This window comes from Mycteria americana, chromosome 6, assembly GCF_035582795.1.
Source record: "Mycteria americana isolate JAX WOST 10 ecotype Jacksonville Zoo and Gardens chromosome 6, USCA_MyAme_1.0, whole genome shotgun sequence".
NCBI classification, from domain to species: Eukaryota; Metazoa; Chordata; class Aves; order Ciconiiformes; family Ciconiidae; genus Mycteria; species Mycteria americana.
Genome location: NC_134370.1, coordinates 28,524,962 through 28,545,330, shown reverse-complemented (window position 1 = coordinate 28,545,330; position 20,369 = coordinate 28,524,962). Strand labels below are relative to the sequence as shown.

The 20,369-nt window shown below is 41.0% G+C and overlaps 1 protein-coding gene across 11 annotated transcripts in view; it reads right to left on the bottom strand.

Moving 5' to 3' along the window:
• ZMIZ1 (zinc finger MIZ-type containing 1) overlaps positions 1 to 20,369 on the bottom strand; it is a 366,110-nt gene that overhangs the window by 86,567 nt on the left and 259,174 nt on the right. The window contains exon 1 of one of the 11 annotated variants that reach the window (XM_075505179.1): positions 9,141 to 9,294. The exons of 9 other annotated variants lie outside the window; for them this stretch is intronic. The gene's annotated coding sequence lies outside the window, so the exon portion shown is untranslated. Of the gene's footprint in view, positions 1 to 8,550; positions 8,572 to 9,140; positions 9,295 to 20,369 lie in introns of those variants that run through there. One more of the 11 variants, XM_075505180.1, reaches the window with a different exon arrangement.

Here is a 20,369-nt window from a genome sequence, read left to right as displayed (position 1 = left end):
AGCATTAATGACCACCAGGCACCGTGTTATAATCACAGGGAGACCACCAAGGCGCTACAAAGCTACTTTCAGCATTTCCACAGGTATTTGAAAACTAACTAGCAAAAGGTAAACCATCTTGCATCTCTAGTACTATCCTCTGCTCAGGGTAAAGCACAGAGGTGGCAAATACAAGTAACTGTGCAGTGTTACTGCCATTCCCACACCCGCTCTACAGAGGACATTTGTTTCCAGAGCTGTCAGTTCAGCACCTTCTGTGAGCACTATGTTGAGTGGGACGCCCCCAAAACAAGCCTGACCTTCCCTCCTGACTTGTCAGCCCTCAGTGCACACTGACTAACACACATAACAAAGTATCCTTATTCCCTTACTTAAGGGAACAAGTTCCCACTGAAATATCTGTTAAGCTTAATCTACAAGCGCAAGAGAGAGAAAAGAAGCCAAAAAAGACAGCTGGGACAGAACCGAGGAGACTCCATGTTTTTCCTCATAAAGATGCCAAGAAAACCAATTTTTTTGATTTCTTGGATTCTTGCCAGTGCAAGAATTCCATCCCCCCCCTTCCCACCCCCCCCAGTTTTTAAAGTATTAATAGGAAGTAAAAACAAAACAAGCAAGAAAATAACACTTCAACCAGGTCAAATGTGTGTTAAAGTGGAGGTAAGAAACCACTTAAAGCTCTCAGAGGATTATAAGCCCCTTTGACAGGTCTGATAATTTTAAAGGCCTAATTCCATTACAGTATCTGGCAGCCTGCAAGGGCATATTTTACTAACCATAGGCCACCAGGTCATGATAGATGTTGACAGAAAACATTAAAGGTTAAGTAGATGTAAGACCATAAAACATTCCAAGCTGTACAGTGCCAACAATGTTAACTAGCAACCATGGCGCTGTTTGAGAGGAGACAAAAATAATTGGGTCTTCCCACCAACTGGAGTCCCAGGGAGCCCCAGCAGAATCAGATGGCCAGGAAGGCCAGCACCAGGCATGGCCAGCACATGACATGAAAATCCTCTTTGCTATATCAAAGCCCAAATTTCATATGTTACTTAAAATTCATAAAGTGCAAGATCAGATTAATTAAGGTTAAGATAACATATCCATACAACAGATTTCACTAGTCCTCTTCAGCTGGGAAACATCAGCAGCTGCTGTGCAGCCAGTAGCAGCGGCAGTGCCGCAGAGGAGCAGCAAGGCAGGAGACATCCTGGCAGCTAAGGTCAGGCAACCTGCAATTGCCTCTGTGTAACAGTATAGCATTCTGACTTTGAAAAGTAGCACTCAGATCCTCACTATGATGTGAATCTAAGCCTACAGTTAAAACAATTTAGCAAGACACAATAATTTTACCTTAAATGCCCCCCCAAACTTATTCAAGAACAGTGGTGTAATCACTGCACGTGGCAATGCACACTTCAACTCTGCCTGAGAGTATTTATGCAACACATTTATGCAGTTGCAACTCCGACATGTAATTTTGATTGCTCATTCCTTAAAGGTATCTAGATACAATGACAATGGCCATAATCACAGAGTTAACCTTATTCTAGCCATTAAATATAAAACCTAATATTTCACATTCCCAACTAGTTAACAGAAAGGAAGGTATCACACAGATCGTTGCCTGTGTGTGTGGAAAAGGCTTGAAAGCTGCTCTGCATACTCTCTTCTATAAGGCACTATGAGGATATTCACAAATAAATCTTCACGTTTTTCTTTTATTTTTTTAAAAGAGCTCCTCTGAGTGACATCTATCTGGATAATAAATTGCCAACACCACAAACAATTAAATTAAAAGCTGTTGAATATGTAAGGGGGAGGGAGTTGACTACTGACCAAATCTGACATACAAATAGCTTGCTAATTTGTCAGCCAGCCAAAATAAATGGAATGGGCTGGCTACAGGTGCAGGTAAATGCCTCAGAAATAGACATCAATAAATCATTTAGCTCTCTAGCATTTTAGATTACAGTCATTTAACAGGGACATTTTTGCCTTTGCAACATGATTCATGCACGCTTCAAGTGAGCCATTTTAAGTCAACACTTAAGATGGGGCTTTAAAACTTCCTTTTTCTGATCTCTTATAATCTACTCCTTACTTAGTAGAAATTATAAACTGTATCTTCTGTTCTGCTTATCGCAAAATACATAATCCAAGATTATGGGGTATTATGTACTAATGATCAACTAACTCTCCAAGTCCAAAACTTTCTCCATGAGTGAATAAATCCCCTCTGATATTTTTTTGAAGATGGGGAGACAAAGAAGCAGTTTGCTGAATGTTAGGCAAGCCAGGAGGCCAACATCCTAGGCTTGCTAAATGTAAAAGCATCTATATGGAAGGGTGAAAACAGTGGGTCATCGTGTATTAAACGTTTTCCTTACAAGTAAAATCACTTGGTCCCCATAATTCTCCATCTCAAGTATTTCTGCTAGAAGTCAGCCGCTGGCTATCTTATCTCTCTGCTCAAACACCATCTGCTGGGCCCTTTTTTCTATGAAAATGATACAAGGAGCCACAAATAATAACAGACAGAAGCTTAATTGCATGTTCAAAAGAAGGTCATCCTCATATTAAAACCAGGAACACAAATACACAAGGACCATCTATGCTTCTATTTTTCAAACAGCTTAAAGGTATATTCGCAAGCCATAGTCATTTAGTAAAAAGATCAAAGTCTCTGGTTTCTAATGGACTAAGACCATATAAAAGCTTACATAAATGTTTCTGGTTTTAACCTGATTCTAATGCAACTTTTGTCTAATGAAGCATATTTCTTGACAGCCACAAACTACTTTAGATAGTCACTTTAAGGACCTTCCAGGTAAATCGGCCAATTAAGGAATTACAGTATTTCCACACTGAGGAATAGTTAGAAAACATATATAGCCATTTGGAAAGCTGACAGGAACAGGACAATTTAACAGTGCTTGTCTATATGCAAGAAGATGATATGGTTTAGAAGTTTCTTCCAGACTAACTACTCAATTGCCCTATTGCTAGAAAAGCAGTGGGAATGCATATGGATGAAAAGGTACATAGGAACACGAAGGACTGGTGCTTACTTCCAAAAATATGCCATTTTATTACACTTAGGATAGGAGGAGGTTTTACACACTTACAACCAAACCCAACAGCCAGGCACACTGCCAAGCATGCATTATAAATCAGAGCTAACAGCCAAATCTGGACAGAACCCCAGTTACAGCACCAAAGTTCACTAAGGTATTGCCAAAGTTATTAAAAAACACAAAGGGTGTGACACAATCTGTGGCACATCTGTCTGAGTGGGAAGGTTGGAGTTAAAACTATCGACAGCAACAAAACGAGAACGTTGAGAAATATCCCTAGTAGACCCCGTTAACAGAACCAGGGAGACCTACAAGCTGCTCAAGGCAGTCAAATAACAGCCTGTGATCAATAGAAGCAAATACTGCTGGCAGATCAAGCAGGATCAAGACTACATAAGCCACTACAATCTGTATGAATAAGTAAATCATGACAGGCTCCTCTGAAAGCCGTGGTGTTAGGGCGATGCTTGAAAAACACAACTTTCTTGAACAGTTGGATAGTGTCAGTAGATAAGACAGTAAAAGTACTGTTAACACCCTTCTTTGAAGCCTGGCTGGAATATGGATAAGTGGCAGTAAGTAAGTGGCAAAAACCCCCTACAGTATTTTTTTCTTTTCCTACTACCTACTAATGCAGAAATAATGTTGTTAATAAAATGTTAAATATATTAAACCACTAAAACAAACAACAGGTCAGTGAAGCTGGTTAGCAAAGCTAATGGCATACTGAAGAGTCATACAACAATCTCCTATAGCTCTCTCTGCTACCTTCCTGAGCTTGAGTAAGAAAAGACACCCAAGAATAAGTAAAAGAGTGATTTTTATGAGCACCCCAGGTTGCCCTAGTTCTGCTTCTGCTGAACCTCTACTCACTTCATTTGTAACTAAGTTAGGTCAGAATGATTTTGAAAATCCACTACAACTAGTTTAATGATAAGCACACAAAAGAAGGAACCCATCCAGGTACTATAACATTATATTCGAATAGCATTCTAATGAGCTTGTATTTACCAACAATTGTGGGTTTTTTTCTGCTTCCAGGATGTCAACACAGACAAGAGTCCAGCTTGCCTACCTCCTGAAATTTAAGGGATTTAAGAGATGTAAGGGGCACTCAGGAAGTACAAAGAACACCAACTATTAACAAGAAAATTCAGTTAGAGGATTAGAAGTTGATAAACAAATGTTAAAAGTTATTCATCAAACTGGTGAGAGCTGTACTTCAGTTATAATAAACAACAAGAATTAGGAGCTTAGCTGGCTGTCTGAACATTTTATTGGTACTAATAAAGACAACTGAGAACAAAATTAACTATTTTTTCTGGAACAGGTAAAACTCCCATTGGTCGCACTGGATTACTGTCAACAGAATAAGCCCCAACAAGCTAAGAATCAGGATTAGTAGTAACACACTCCAGAGAATGATCCAAGTCAAGAATTGGAGAAATGTATAATACTTATTATAGGTAGGCTGAGTGGCAGCCTTCCACACCGCTGAAATAATTACTGTCCCAGTGCCACTCATTTTATTTTATAACTGTACCTTGTCTTGATTTTAAGGAGACAATTCTTCAGGGAACTTCCAATTAAAAATGGGGAAAATAACCTGTCTGTGTTCTTTCTGGGCTTCTCTTGTCTCCTTACTGAATCCTCAGTGAAAGAGCCTACGTACGTGCCAGACTGGCTGGCTGCTTTCTCATTGATGATGCATGGACACACACTCTTCACCATGCCTTAAAAGCTATTACTGCTTTGCTTTACTGCACATTGGTGTACCTCTGGTAATTATTGAAACATCCATTTCATTTGAAGGCTAGCTCATCCTTTTACGTTCTGGTTTAAAAGGTTTTGTTCCGTAATTTCAAATTGTTCCGATACTGAAGAAGTTGATTTTTAGTTACTTCTTGAACAACTGTTTTATATACCTAAACATCATTTTGGTAAAGCATTTTAGAAGCAGGTATACCTGGTGGAATTTTTGTCCCTATCCTGCCATTACAAGAGTGAAGAGATATTAACACAATGTATTTTTTCCAGTGTGTTAACTTTCAGCTATTTTTATAAGGACCTGTTTGTTTTGGTCACTCCAAAGAAATGATCAGTAACTCAACACAACAGTGAAACAGATACCATGTCTAGTGTTTTTTCACAGAACCTTCTGGTTTCTTCTGGAAAGGTAGTACAAGGAAAACTACCACAGCAAACTCTAGGAAATTTAGAGGACAGGCAGTGGGGTCATTTGTTACAGCAGTATTTTTAAAACTCCCAGGATGTCTATGCTGCACCATATGCTGTACCCTGCAAGATATCGGAGGTAGTAAACCATCCACTCAGCCCGCACAGCTATCCACATGGCCCAGCTAGGCTTCTGATACTCAGATTAGATCACCCAGCTCTAGCTTGGATAGCTCTGAACTACAATGCAGTAATAGCTGAGCAGCGCTGGGAGGAAGCCACTTTTCTCCACTTTTTTTTTTTTTTTTTTTTCCCTTGAGCAAAAGCCTTGCTGTCCAGCTGCTTACAAGCAGCTTCACGGCAGTCTGTTAGTAGCAGCTTCTTCTGCTTGTTCCACCCAAGACAAAACAGAAGTTCCACTTGCAAGAGCAGCCTCAGAGGAAGGTATTTCCTGTGACAGTCTCTGTTCTCAAAGTGAGAGGAACAAAACCAGAGAGCATCTTCACTGAGATCTCTGGAACATCATTTTAGCAATGTTACACATGGTAAGGTTTTGGGCTTGTTTGATTTCCCCTGGTTAGCTCTTTTGCTGTTTAATATAATGTTCTGTCTTTTCTTTTGTTGTGAGAGAAAAAAGAAACTACAATTGTAAAAATCCCATAGAGTGACAGTTTCCTGTTGGCTGCACTCTAGTAAGATTTTTCGTTGATGTTGATCAGTAATATCCCTTTTGCTGGTGTCCTGGTCATGAGAAAGCAGCCTTGCGTTGTCACAGCACCAGTGACAACTGAGAATAATATGGGAACTTCTATGTCCTCAGCTTACCTTGTGACATAGAAAAACACTATTCTCTTGTCTTAGTTACACATCTTGTAACTGGGGGGCTTTGGGGGGTTGGATTCAGAGACTCTCTTAATCTAATTGCTATACTAACCTTTATGGCAAGAGAAGGCCTGTTTTGCCAGACCATTTTCTCTAAATGATCTCACTGTAATTAATACAGTACCTGTTACTACAACAACAAATTGTTTATTAATTGAGCCCAAAGTATCCTCTATTATTCTCTCATGGTTAGTTTGCACGCTCTTCTTTTTTGCTTTGTAACCAACAGCTGTCTCCTGTGCACTACATGGGGACAAGCTTTCTCGGGTGTTCCTGAAGCATCCAGCATAAGGGTTCCAGGACTAAATGCTACTTTCAGCACTTGTGCATGTGTTTCACTGAAGTGTGAACACAGCAACATTTCTGCCAGGACCACCGAGACATTGACACGCACAGATTTGACATTTGTGCCCATTCTACTACAATCTACATGAGAGTAAAGGCTGAAGACTAAGTTTCAAACCTCTCTTATGATCAATATTTTCAATTGCTACCATGAAACAGTAACCTTGCACATTCAGACGGCTTCTTTACTAGTGAAATGCCACTGCATTTGCAGACATATTTCCCCAGAGATTTTCTGATGGCTCCTCCAGAAAGAGGTAAAAGTGGGGCAGGTGAGAATCGAATTAATGTTAAGTATTTTTTTAAATCAAAATTTTAATCATAAATTCAAAACTGAGCCTTTGGTAACACTCTTCTGTTGGCTTAAACTCAAACTGAAGTATTACTCACTGAGTTCTTCTGAAACAAATTTACATAAAACCAAACTTTTGTTCTCAAGTTCTACTGCACTTTAACTGCCATCTTGATTTAAGTGCTAAGCAAAAAGAGGAACAAAATCCTGCTAAGTAGATCGGTGACAGCACGGAGGAAACATGCTTTTGCTCGACTGAGAGGAGATTCTACTTTTATGCATGATTAGCTGCTGATAATTACTTTCTTTACCAATATAACTGTAATAAAGTTCTAACTTGAGGAAAAATTAAAGGAAATACTGGGTAACTCAGAGCAATTTAAGCTGGATCTTAATTTTATGTACTTTCATTTCCAGGTAGTGTTTCAGCCATGCTAATTTCTTCTCTTAGGTCATCCCAGCCTAATGACCTGGTTAGCTTAATCTGATTGAGACATGACTTCTTGAAAGAAACTGTCTCCACAGTAAGTTTTCGCTCCAAAATCTACAGATTTGCACAACAAACATCGTTGTCTGTAGTTTTATGAGCCAAGATAAGTTGTTGTCATAAAAGGGGGTTCAAATTGGCCAGTTCACCCCATGAGATCTGTCTACAGAGAGCATTTATTTCATCAAAAGGTTGACAGAGCCTAAGGGATTTTCAGCCGGATCTTATCATGGGCTCACCTGAGCTCAGGGGAAGTAGTCTGAATGACTGAAGTCAACACTTGTTTGACAGTGACTTCAGTGGATACAGCACCACTGACACTACTTTACGCAAAGTCTATTTCACCTTACGCACGATTTTACTGATCAAAGAGCTGCAATCTACAACAGCAAGTCTCTTCCCCCAACAAACCATGCTGCCAATGTCCGAGTTGCAAACACTGAAGCTGTATAGATTCCTTGCATTTCATTTTTGCTGTACCTTAATATATGCCATTTTATTCAGTTTTAAGTTATTATTTGCTTTAATCCAAGTAATTAAGCCAAAAAATAAACCAACATCCCAAATTCCACTCTGGCATCACTAGTTTAAAACTTTCTGAAAACTCCATAAATCATGTGCAAATAATCTTTTTAGTTTTTACACAGGCAAAGAGATAACACAAGGGGCAAAGAACTTGTCAGCTTGAGTACCTGAGACTGCCGCTGATGCTAATACTTCTTTGGGATCTTCTTTGAAACCACTTGCCACAGATGTGAGTTCTGCATGGCAAGGTCTTTATAAAGACAGCAAAAATGAAATGGTGGCAGCAGCATTGTCATTGCTGTTCGCAGAACAGCGAGTCACGTTTTGACAGTGCCAGACGGGCTAAAGTTGGAGAAAATGCCACCGATAATAGCTGTTGCCTTTCGGTTTTATGATTGCAGATACAACGAGCAAGATTCTTGTAAAATTTAAACGGTTCACCCCCTAAAAGAAAAATATGGTAAAGCCCCGCTAAATTAGCAAGCTGTGAATTTCCTTCTCGCACCCCCAAACCTCGTAAGGGGCAGCCCCAAGGAGGGGTGGCTGCGGGCAGCCCCGTCCCGGCCTCCCGGCGGAGCCTGCCTGCCATCCCTCTGACAACATGCAGCACTGCCTTACCCACAATGCACCCTCGCGCTGGCACACACACCCCGCTCGCTCGCACACACACCACACACACACACGCACACTCCCGGGCAGGCTGAGGCGAACACACACACACGTCCCCACTGACATACGTACCCCCCCGCCCCCCGAAACCAACTTACCCACAAGTTATATTTCATTCAAAAAACCTAGTCTTCCTCTGCTCCCCCTCCTCTGCTTGCCTGCCTCTCTTCTGCTGCGGAAAAAGGCCACATATGTCTGCAAACACTTCTAGGCAGAAACCAGCCAGTGCAGAACAAAGACAGCCGGGGTTGCCTTCATCTCAGCACAAGGCAGCCAGTAGCTATTTTCAAGCTTGCTCGCTCTCCCCCCTCTGAGGGCACCCTGCTCTGTTTCTCCCTCTCTCTCCTCTTTGCCTGTCCAGCTACTGCACAACACACATCAATTATTCATTGCTTGTCTCCCGGTTTCCAGGCAAAACCAATCACAGATGGAGTCTTGCTAATGGGCTCATGCCGTACTTGCCAACAGGCTATTTGTGCTCAAGCTACAACCCTCCAGAGACAATAAAGAGAATCAGGTTAAGCTTTAAAACTTCACACGTACGCGAACAGACCTAAAACGGCAATATACATGTAAGCATCCCTATGACATTGCTTAGGAGTACGTCTTCAGCATACAGCATGGCAGAAGGCTGTTTTAAATCTTCTGAAAGGGTTTTAAGAAAATCAAACACTCAGAAAAATCTCACCTCAGCTGCATGTTACTGATATTGATGGTTTTCTTTTCTGTCTCTAGTGATCCATCTCTTGCTTTCCCATTACACCTCTCCCTCCTTCTCTCATACTCACGCACGCACGCACACGCACACACACACACGCAGCCACAGCCACTTTGCCAGAAGGAAGAGAGAGAGAGAGAGAAAGAGAGAGGAGGGAAAAAAAAAAAACACCCAGGCAGCTCACATTTCAAACTTGCAAGGAGGGGTGGTGCTTAAAACGCTAGGACAAAGCCTCTGTCTCTGGCATCCAGCCAAAATACTAAAATAAATCCCCTCGATCAATTAATTGGAAGCAACACTTGTTCGAGTCCGCATAACAAACCATTAAGGGCACCGGGGCTGAAAAGTCTTTCGATTTGGGAAATCTTACGCACTTGTTTCCCCCCTCCCTGTTTGCTGAATGCTGTTGACTAAATCCATCAAACTAGTCATGCTAATTAGCGTCCAGAGCAGCCTCGGCGGCAGAGCAGCGCCCGGGGCGGGCGGCCCCCGCGGCCGGGAGTTTCCTTCCGGACCGGCCGCCGCCCCGCGCCGGGGCAGGAGGTACCGGCGGGGCTCCGGCGGGGCTCGGCGGGCCGGGCCCGAGGAGGGGCGGCCGGCGGGGGAGGTGGCTGAAGCGGCGGTGCTGGCTGTGGTCCCGAGGGCGACCGGCGCCAGCCGCCCAGAGGCGCCTCGGCGGCCGGCGCAGCGCTCCCGCTGGGCAAGGCGACAGGCATCGCCCCTCGGCTGCGGAGGGGAAACTGAGGCACGCAGGCGGGGGGCTCCGGGCTGCCAGCTGCAATCCCCGTCACCAGCGGGAGAGCCTTGTTTGGGTGGTTCGCTTGGGGTCTGGGGGGGGCCTTAAGAGTTCAGACCTTCACCTCTGCCGGCCGCCCGCTGCTCCCAACAGCATCACCCTTTCCCACGCCACTCCGAGATCAGCACTGCCCAGGACAGAGTTTTAAACAAGTTTCACGTATTGAACTGTGCCGCAACGCAGCCTTTGGTGGACAGCGTTTCAGTTGACAGTGTCAAAGAAAAAAAAAAGACCAAACAGGAAGCTAATGTGACCATTTTTTTGCTCCTTCGTAGAGGGAAAACTGGCAGTTTAAGTTGTGGCCAGCCGAGCACCAGCCTTTTCCTGCGAGCTCCCTGCGGTGCAGAGCCACTTCCTTCCCCGGCACAACCTGCACCAAGGCACCTCCACCTCTTAAAGGCGCACCCGGCCCTTTTGCAGTGAAGCTAGCCTGCAGGTTCTAGCGAGAGACCAAACAAAACAGAAAAACAAAAAAGGAGGACTTAAACAAAAAAAATACTGGCTCTCCAGCAAAATCCCTTTCAGCGAAAAAAAAAAAAAAATGGCCTCAGCTTTCCCTGCCATGCTTACAGTCACTTAACTGTGCTTCGTAAACACCTTAGCAGCAAGAGTCTACAACATGACAGATCGGAGCAGCAAACTATCACAGATATCAAAGAACAGCTCTTCTCTGAAAAATGATTCCACAAAAAAGCATTGTCAGATTTCATGTTCTTTTTTTTCCCAGGGAATCCACTTCAAGCAAGCAAAAGGTATGCGTGCTTCTCACCTAACTTCCACTCCTGAAGCACTACCTCAAGGTCAGCCTGTCAGACAGGGTTATTGCTTTCTCTCCTCAGCCATCAGACTAAGCAGGAGTGCAAACCAAACCCTCTGTAATACTTCTGCAATCTCAGAGCTGTACAAGCCTGACCGAAGGAAGACTTCTTAACAATATGGCTGCTACAGGTGGTATGAAACACAGTGCTGGGCCAGTATCCATAGCGGGTAGTCCGTACAGCGCGGGCAAGCCTTCCGCGAGGTCCTCAGAGACCGAGGTGGACCCACAGGGCTGCTGGAACAAACTTATGCAAAATGTAGTTTCCATTGCAGCTGATCAAATTTGAGATTCAGTCACACAAAAGAAAGTACAGAGCCTCATACAACTGTTTATATTGCCTTTCAGAGTGGACAGATGCTTTAAGGAGATGTACATTATACAGCTAGGCTGGCAGAATAGATAATAGCAAGCACGAGTTTGAGAGGACTGGCAAAGCAGTAAGAGAAGTATGTCAATAATCCCAAACAAGGACCAAATTCCCTACTAACGTAACGGCACTGAGTTCAGACTTGGTGGATGTGAATGAAATTTATAATTGACTATGACTCTAAATAAATTCTAGATAGACACAGAATGTACATTTTTGTACAGTTTGTACAAAAACAGCTTGTTTCAGTTTTTACTGCATTTACAAAATTTTCATGCAGTTTGTAAGCTATCATGGTGTTATTCCATATTTCGAAAAAACACACAAAGCAACAAGAACATATCAGGCAGTTGGGAGGTCCCAAATATTGAGACTGGCTCCCTCCTCATACAAGCCTCAATGAAATCTTATTTTCTCAGGGAAAAAAAAAATTTTATTATTTCTGTACAGAAAACTCATATTCCCCAGTATCCTAAGTTTTTCTAACTACCATCATAAGTAAGAGGATTCTCTTCCCCCCCCCCCCCCCCCCCCCCCCCCCCGCAATTAAATGCTCTTTCTAGTGTAACAGTGTAAGTTTCTCTTTTAAGCTGCCTGTCTTTTCAGCGGAAGTGGTTTAGAGTAGACAAATCACTTATCTAAAAATTATGTACTTACTTCTCCTTTGACAAATCTTCAGCAGGTTTCTAATCCCACCCTGCCACTTGAAATATCACTTTCTGTGATGACATTTGAGTCACAGTTGTCAGAAGCACCAGGCTCTGTAGTTAAATGGATTAAATCACACTTCATAGCATGCAGTATTTTGAAGAAGGAGTGGTTTATCATTTGTAGAAATTAATCATAACAGTTTTTTCTCTAGGGCAAATTCCCAATCATTTTTAAAGATTACTATGTTTAAGCCCCACTAACAGCAGTATGTCAAATTACATCACAGGGAAGGTTATCTCAGGCAGTGATAACTATTAAGAAGACTCACTGAAGACATGTACTACTGGGAGAAGCAGGTCCGTACTGGGGAGGCACCTTTTAAATGCAGGACTGGGAGAGCAGACTCTTTGGCTGCACTTTGTGTGGCTACTGATGCCCCAGGGATCCCACTGTCTGGTGGTGTGTTGGGCCACTCGCATCCTGAGCGGCCACTGTCCTGGGGGCCCAGCGAGATGCTCAGCCCCACAGTGGAGGGGAGAGAGGGGGTCAGGGCATCATTCTGTCCTACAAGGGGGAAAGAGGAGACACTTATTTGGGCCACCTCTAGCTGATTAAGGAGAAGAGTTGAAGGATTTTCAAGTAAGTCTCATTTACCTCGAAACAGGAGGCAGCTTTTGTCTGTTTAACGTATGTGGTCAATGCCAAGCAATATTACTGATCAGAATCCTCCCAAATCTCAATCCTGTCAGTCACCACTTGGCACAGAAACAAATCACCACCAGCACATCCATGTGGTACTGCTCTTTGTCCTCCATGCCAATATGCTTCTCTCTCAAGGAGTGTATTTTTAAAAAGGCAGAAGTCCATCCTTAAGTCATGATGGTGCAACAGACCTGCATGCCCATGAACACCAATTTTTATGGTGAACAAGAGAATGATGTGGACAGATTTGTATGTTTGGGTGCCTTTGATTGCTCAACATAAACGGCACAGTGCTTATCTTCAACTAGTTCAAGTGAGGTAGCCTTTGGGTGTAATTCTTGCTTTTCTCCCTCCTTGCTCCTCTTTGGTGATATTGCAAAAAATGAACCAAATACATGAAAACCTGTAATAATGACACAGACCACCAAGAGGAAAAGAAGGCAAGGCTGCAGAGGGGTGGAGATCAAATCCCCCATTTGGATGCTTCAGTATCAAGCAAACTGTACAAGGGAGGACATCATCATGTTCTACTGTAATTTCATTATGACAGGTGCGCAGAGGAAAGAGCAGAAAAGTTGTTTAGAGAAAGAAAACACAAGGGGTAAGGAAATTCTCTTCAAGTAGCTGTAATACCAGTTTTTGCCACTGAGTCATAATATAACCCTTTAGCAATGCAAATTTTCTATGACCAAAGATTTAAAGATTTATCTTGGGGACCAATCTTTATTCATCAGAGTTTTGCTGCACTGCTGAACACAGCAGGGTAGTTCCTTATAACATTTGTCTAAAGCAGGTTATTTGCCCAAGAATTAGTTCCCTGGATATGTATATACTTTACTATTGATTCAAAGGATTCAAAAAACTCTTTAGAAGGCTTACAATTACATAGTTGAAATACACAGAATATGCGGATCAGTGGCCTTGTGGATTTTTCCTAATGTTTCACGGTAGGCTGAGTCAGTTGAAGCTGTTATAAATCACAGGGCTGCATCCCAGTCAGAAACCAAGCATGTGCTGGGGGGGGGGGGGGGGGGGGGGGGAGGCTGAAATCCTTTGACTCTGCATCAAGTGTCTTTCATGCATAACCCACTTTTCCAGGATCAAACCAACTCCATCCAGAGAGAGGTGTGAGAGGAAAACCCAGCATAAAAAGCAAAGTAAAAGAGACTCTTTCATGTGGTTTAGGCCTGTCTTGTTTAAGTCAAAGATTATTACAACTAAAGTACTTACCCTTTGGTCCCCTTCTTTGCCAAACTTTATAAAACAAAGGTAGGAAAGTTACAAAATGTAACAACACAGCATTTCCCTTTCTCCTGCTGCCCATGACTACTGTTTGCGTGTGCAGTTGGTGGCTAAATGTTTTGACAGACCCTCTGATCTGGACTACACACCTGGAAACACTGAATGCTGTTGTGGATGCACACAACAATTGGACCAAAACGCTCAAAATCTTCTGAAAGAGACTTGCACCCCTTTTAACTTTCAAGACCACAGAAATGCTCACGTTCTTGTTACCACATTATGAAAAATCATTCCTTCAAACCTATGCAGAGGCTCAGGACAGACCTAGAGGCACTGCAATGAAAAACACTTCTGTCAATTGCCATAATCTTTGGAAAAGGAGGTCTACCTTAAATCCATTCAATAAAATGCAATGTTGCAATTTTCTAGTCTCTATTTCCTTCCTTCCTTCCTTCCTTCCTTCTTTTAATTAACTGTCTTTACCATGTGCAGGAAAACAAAAAGGTCTGTAAAACTACAATGAAATATGGGGAAAAAAACCCCAGAATTACAGAGTGAAGCCACATTCATCATATTTGTATCTTTGGTTCTCTTCACAGATATACTTTTACAGAAAACTGCGAAGCAAAAGTAACCACACCATGCAGAAATAAAGAATGAAGTACCCTAAGGAAAAATCACATCTGTAATGTAGGATGACAGTCAGAAGAGAGGCTTTACAGAACTAAAAAAAAAAATCACTACACAATGATGGCATCAGTTCAGAGTTGTCTCCAGCACTATTTCACCAGCAACTGAGCTACTGCAGCTGCCCCCTCCCACACCTACTTGTCCATCAGGCAATTCTAAAGAGAGATGGAACATACCCCACCTGTTATGCTCTGCCCTTCTTTTACTGTATCTATTTTGCTACAAATACTAATGAATGTTTTAAGAGCTGCTTTTTGTGACATGGAAGCTTTATGGTTTTTCCATATTTTAGAGATGTCTTAATATTTAGATACTTCCATTCAAACTCCTTGGTAATGTGGAGCATGGCACAAACGTCTTCAGTGCGCATGTCCACTTTCAGTGCCTCTTTTGGCGCCTGGGCTAGAGTTCATGACATCTCTTCTAGCAAATCAAACAGAAATAGAAATTAACTGAAGCCCTTTCCATTCTAAATCTAATTTTTCAGCATGATCAAGTGGATTTCTAAAATATCCACATTTTTCACTAAATTTTGATTAAATAGATTTTTATACCACATCTTGCAAACTGCTCGATTTTCCTCATATAGTTTACACATTTTCAGCCTGCTACCACTTTGGGGGAATATCTGATCAACTGTTTCTTTAGATTTCAAACTAATTTTTTAGCATTCCTATGTTCTGCAAAGGAATAAAAACTTTGTTATACATGAATCAAGACTTTCAAATGCAATGAGGATTAGCCTACCTCTCTTTCTAAGGAAGTTTTACTATGCACTTTAATAAAACATATTTTTCTGCTGCTTTTTGAGATTCTGAAGATTATATTGTCAGTCAAAGTATTTGTTTTTATTGAGCATGTAGCCATTCGTAGCTGAAGCCCCACCCCACCTCTGGCAACCTGTGGGTTAATTACAGCTAAGCTTCCTCTCTCCCTACTTAACTGTTCAAGGGGATAAGGAGGCAGCTCTGAAGACAGCAACCTAATCAGGTCTCACTAAAAGAAGGCAGAGAACTATCAGAACAGCAGCTTGTGAGGTGGTGTAGGACTAAAGGGATGCGAAGGAGTAAATGAAACTGAAGCTTGGAAAGTAGAAGCCCTGCTAGGGCTCCTGGACTTTTCTTGGCATTGTAAATCCAGTTTGTGCTGGTTTGACTGTTAGCAATATTTTTCAGAAATATAAATTGTATGAATATTCCTCATGAAGATCTCAAAAAAATAAGCCCTCCATGAAAATACTCAATCCCAGTGACTATTTTCCTTTCATTTTTCCTTCTAGGTTATACATGCATTCATCTCCAGTTGACACTGCTCCTTAATTCCAGCCCCCTCGAAGCAGTGCTGTGAGCAGGGCTGCTCGGGCTTTCGGGGGAGAGGCTCAGCCTGAGTTGTCCTCCCCTCTGGATAATCCTGTTGGCCCCATTTTACTCATCTGCCCCTAATCCAAAAATGGGTTTGAGAGGAAACCTAGGCTATTTGCTTATAACCTTTTTTGTTATTACTTTTTAAAAACAATCCATGAAAATACAGAAGGTATCAGTAGTGAGAAGGAATATGTGATACAAACATCATGAGTGGGACATAAATGGAATAAGAAAAGATGTGAAGAGAAGATATGTCCTTCATTAGCCACAGTATTTACACTCTTTACATAGGAAAGTTAATGACAGAGCCCTCTTTCTGTGCTATGAGTGACCGTGAGATGAGATTCAGAGAGAACATTCAGTGAGAATGTTCAGTGAGAACATTCAGATGAGAAAGTTGAGATGCAGTGTATTATTTTTAATTTAAAAAAAAGAAAATCTATGAAAACAACACTGAATGTCACTTTCTCCAAGACAACTGCAGAGTCTAGAAAACCATCAAAAGTGCATATAGATGTGTAATGATTCCCTATCTAACATATGAGAGGTTATATAAATAAACAGATAGATAAAAGTCGAAAGTTACAAATTAAAAGAAAAGTTACAAATTGGTGTCTATGCATCACTGTCCTGGAAAGCTTCCACTCTGGAACACAAAAACATTAATCATTTGGAGGCCAGCTCATGCTTCTAGCTTTGTATTTAAACAAATCCATGTACCATCATCATACACTTTTTATATCAATCTGCCAGAAAGCCATACAGAGTTATTTTTAGCGGACTGTGAGATAAAGTACAGTTTAGCTTGCAAAGTAGCCTAATAAGGCAAAATATTCTTGGTGAAGACCAAATGCAGTCACTGTCACTCTTCCCCCCATACACTAATCAATCTCTAAGAGCATACCTTAATTTTTCCCACTTACTGTGGAGGATTACTGTATCAGCAACAACAAATAGAACTAAGGGGATCTTTATCGTTTTGTCTGGTTTGATAATCAAATATACAGTGATTGCAGAAGAAAGGAAATGGTCTGAAAAGAAAGTGGTTTTGCTCAGATTCGTCAAGGAAACATTTTGGTAGCCAATCATTTTAAGAGAAACAACAGCTTAATAGCAGTTTTTGCTTTCAGAAACTGACAAACTGGTCTCAGACAACTCCAAACACTTCAGGCCTCATGCTTTTTCAGTGCCATGTTTCCTTCCACCATGTTGGCAGTGGAACAGAGCTTTAAAGTGGATATAAAGGACTCTCAGGGAGTATGTGTATACTTAAATATTAGCAAGGATCTTCTTAAAACTAAAAATGTTCCAAAATCCACTAGATTACTTAGAATCTGAGGAAAATATTCATTTTGACATGTTGCTGCTTGGGGGGGGGGGGGGGGGAATAATTCTGTAACATTTTATGAGAACAAGATTAAAAACAGCAATTAACACAGACTTCTATCTTTAGTAATTATTCATATACCTGTTTAGCTGATTATAAGTCGTAGCTCCAGGCTGTCTGCCTGCATTGCTAGGACACAGACAGCAACCTTTGCTAAATTGACTCCACTGGCTATGCTCATGCTGCAAGAGCTGTTTTCAAGGACAGATGTACAATGTTATATGGGTAAAGAGACAAGCAAATTAAGGATGGGTGTTCTGTCAGGAAAAGGACTGAAGAACTTGTGTCAGCATTTCCCTACATTAATAGGACCTCAGATTTTTAACCCTTTACCACCTATTACTTAGATTTAAGAAGTACCTTCCTTATATAGATAGCACAATTGCATCTTCTCAAATAAAATCATAAAAATACAATAGCTCAGAACAAAATACAAGGGCATGCGCTATAGATAACCATATATCTATATATAGATATAGAGGGATTCATGAAGAGCTTTTAATCCTTCTTAAACTGTGATTCATTTTAAAGCATCACAGCTTGTGGATTAAAGAAGCTGAGAACAGTAGAACATGAAGTTACCAAAACATTATTGCCACACAACACAAAAGTATCCCTCAATTTGAGATCATCAATAAATGTCCAGCACATTCCTACCAAAAAGCTACACTCACATTTTAGATTTTTCTTTTTACCATCTTAATTCTGCATATTTCTGTTTAAAGCAGTATATGTCTTTCTTTAAATGAGGCTGAAAGTCTTTTAGAACTACTCTGCTCTGAGAAATATTTAGCAGTACAGCCACAGAAGAGAGTTATACTGGCAGCTCCTACCAAGTGTAGACACAGTTCATACTGGCAAGAGGCTATATCTTACATTGCCTTTATTGGCTCCCCATTGAAATTAAGTTTACAATCAAGGGATTATGTGATCTCACTAAGAGAGGGCTTCTGGCATGTATATAAACATGTCTTATTTTACTAGAGGATTTCTAGCATAGATCGTGTCTACTTTAAGATTAAGAGCAAGTCTACACCTTGCAATGACATGAACTACAAAGAGCCAGGAGCCACTGATATGCTCCCATGCAGCAAGGCTGTTCTGTACTGTGACATTGACTTCAGTCCCAAAAGCCAGACAGGATTATCATACTATTACACCAGGGACTGTAAACCCTTCTTCTTGGCAGGAATAATTAGCCTGGGCACCTCACTATTGACTATACCATTTCTGAATCCAGAGCTAGGTTTGCTGCTGCGGTCTCAGGGTCTGCTGCATTGTGCTGTATCTCTACTGAACTACTTTCCTTCCCTTCAGAAACTCCTCCTAGTAAAAGTTTCTATTTGATTGGGAAGAATCACCAATTGTCACATGGGACCTGCTCCTTTTCATAGAAATGCAAAATTAAAGAGGCTTTTCAGAACTTCACTATGGACATCTTTCCAGGAAACTGACTACAACCTGGAATAGCCCTTAATTTTCAGTCCAGTGATCAAATAAAAGAACAGTGTATTTCCAACAGCTATAGCTGTTGCAAAGTTTCCAATGACTAGACAATGCACGAAACAAAATTAGAAGGTAACATATTATCAATGTTTTCTCTGAAATAATGTTTATTATGACTACTGAAAATTACCCCCACTCCCTGATGGGATTAAAAATATGTCATGGACAGCCATAGGAAATCTAACATAAGGAACAATCCTACACAGGGAATTTGACAAAAGACCTAAGAAGTTTCTATTCTTTAATGTAGTGAATTTCTGCATTCATGAAACAGCAGAGAAGCTTATTAGGGGCTTTAACCTCCACCCCCACAACACATTTTTCCTGTATCTGAATACAGAGAAATACTAAAGTTCACACTTCAAGATTTTTAATAACTTCATCCATCTGTTAAATAATTTACATTCTGGTAGAATATGCAGCAATAGTATAGCTATGAAAATATACATTACTCCATAACCTGGAAACTATCCATCAGTATTTAACACTACTTCTTACTTCTCTCCTGCAGCATTGCATGGGAGAGTTTCACAAAAGCAGTGCTTTAATGATGTATGGGCACCAGAAAGGCATCTTTTCCATAAGAGATGCTTTGAAATAGCTTGATCAAGTCAAGAATCCTTCCACTCCCACTGTGAATGACAGGAACTGCCCTCTTTTTAATTGATATGCATCAGATTAGTCTTTCTGTGCACTATATACAACACATTACCTTGACAGGCTGATTGTCCACAGCCAAAAGATTGAACATTGAGAATTGAACAGTTCAAGACAAAAGCTTTAGGATGGGAGGTTTGATGGTGACCTATTTTTAATGAAGCCTTCAAAGTAAAAACAGAAGAATTTTGGATGTTCCCTTAAGCTGTAAATGTGGTTTTGCTTTTTGTTTCATATTTAAATCCACTGGTAAGTGAACATTAGAGCTGAACACATTCTTTGGAAGCTTAACCAGACAACTGTATTTTTAATCACTTAATTTCTTTTAATTTCTTAAAGTACTTAGAGAATACATACTGAAGCATCTCCCCTTTCACTACAAAAGCTGAAGTGACAGGTGTAGTGAAACTGACTTAAATAAGAAAGTACAATTTGGAGAAGATACTCAAAAGAAATTAAAATTTTGGATACCTCGACTTAAGAAAGCGTAATTTGGTCCGATTTTTTAAAAGTGCTAAAACTCCTGCAGCTAAAAGTTAAGCATCTTTAACATATTTCCAGTTAAGCATTGAACAACTGAGAAACCACAGGTCATTAGTGTGCTTTGGGAATTGTGGCCTGTATCATCACAGCTCTTAACTTTTGACCAAACAGTCACTGTCAGCTCTCCAAACTATTTACGGACTAGAGCACCTTTATCATCAACATTTTAAATGAAAAAGTGCTGGCAGGTTATTTCAATGAAGCTTAATACACGTTAGTGTTACTCTGCAGGCCACTTATCTTGGCCTGGAGGACTGCTGCCTGGAAAACACTGTGCAGTCTTTAAAATGACTCGCATCAAAATCTTCCTTAAAAAGATGTAATATACCTTCATACCTGCAAAGAAAAATTAGTAGATTCAAGGCAAATTGCTTTACCAAAGGTAGGAGAAATAAAGTTACAAAAGTTACATTTCTTTTTACTTTGGGAAAGGGAATAGTAGACGTATTTACAGAAATATTTGTCAGCGGAAAA